Genomic DNA, 1,725 nt, shown 5'->3' on the forward strand with positions numbered 1-1,725 from the left:
GCTTAGGGCAGTCACTCATACCACAAATATTGGTGCACACTATCATCTGGGAGACAGTAGTGAACCTGATATATAACATTCCTGTTGCTGTAATAAATAGGACCATTTTAAATAGTGATAAGTGTGCCGGGGTCCAGCCCCGGTGGATCCAGGGTAATTGGAAGCGGGGACGGAGTCAGCGTCCTAGGAATTAATTGCTTAATTAAAGATATGCAGGGAAATAAGAAAGAAATAGTGTAGTAGGAAAATACTAGTGGAGAAGAAGAGACTGAATAACTTGGTTTATGCAGAATACCAGTAAAATCTCAAGACAAGAGATTTGTACCACCTGCGTAGGCCACCGGCACCCACTTGAATAGCAGAGGGTGCCCCACCTTGGGCTCCTGCTCACGTGGATCTTAGAAGCCAGGGCAGAATTAGCAGGCTTGGTGAGTGCCCACGCTCCAGATGGGAATTCAGCCAGAAAAACGGAGAACAAGAAAGACAGACACGGGGGAATCAGTCTTTCCAGAAACTGACCCATTTTCTTTATTTTCAGGTTTGCTTATATACCTTTTGTTACACATGGAGACAAACGGAAATTTTAAAGTCATGCGGGGGTCAGCAGTCCTGACCTTTATCAAAATCAGGTGCTTCATATAAATGTATACAAAAAGGTCTTAGGGGTTTTACGTCATCTTCTGGCCAGGGGGCCTACTAACATTTTATGATCCTTTCTTTCTGATAACGGTCAGTCAACCAAAAAACTTATTTTCCAGGGGTGATTTTTCTTAAACCAGGCACCACTCTCCGAAGGTACCAGATAAAGTTGCATTCCTATAGGGTGAGGGTATAGTGGGTTACAATTAAGAAAGGAATTTACTTAGCCTAAGGTTTAACATGATTAATCTTAAAGGTTAATACTTATTTCTCCTATATACTAGTTATATATTCATTAACATGTATAAGGGCAGGGGATTTAGCAGCAAACATTGGCCCAATAAATGAAAAACCCTTCACCAGCATGATTTTTGTCTTTAGAAAAACCCAATGCTAACTAAGACTTTCAAAATTCTCCAAACTCTCTGTGCTGTTTATGGTTGAGAGGTTGTAAACAATCATGTACATAGTAGCAAGAGTGTGGATAATCCTGTCACACAAGCTAGTCTGCCAGCAGAGAGGTTTGATCTGAGACACCCTTGTCACGCCCAGGAATTTTTATTAACTGGAGCTGTGGGTTAACTCCTTCTCCAAGAGAGGTGGGGGACAGCCCCCTGTAAAGTCAGAGGTGTGGGTGAGAGCATGAAGCAGTAAAGTAGGCAGGCTCTGGTTTTGGGGGTAGATGCTCGGGAACAGGGGCTTTCCTGAGGCTGGATCCCGCCTTTGCCTATGCCGAAGCCTCCTTCCTCATGACCTTTGCCACGGGCAGAGTTCCTCACGCCGGCTCCCGGCATAATTGTTCTGAAGAAAATTAAGTGGAGTGATAGAGAACTGAGCACTAGCGATAGAAGGTGAGTTGGAAGTGCCGTTGGCGAGGTGCGGGTGCCGAGGCCCTGGGAGGGGCTGTGGGAGTCAGGGAGTGCCCGGGAGGCTGGTGTGGCCGCCCCACTTCTGAGCAGCCCTGTGGCTCCAGAGAGCTGGCTCCGGCCTGCTTGTGCGGCACACTAGTGGGAACATGGAGAGCTGACCATTGTCACTCCTCGTATCATAGCTGTGACGGTCACCACCGCTTATGGACCCCTGGGG

The sequence above is a fragment of the Oryx dammah genome, unplaced genomic scaffold (assembly GCF_014754425.2).
Source record: "Oryx dammah isolate SB20612 unplaced genomic scaffold, SCBI_Odam_1.1 HiC_scaffold_19, whole genome shotgun sequence".
NCBI lineage: Eukaryota > Metazoa > Chordata > Mammalia > Artiodactyla > Bovidae > Oryx > Oryx dammah.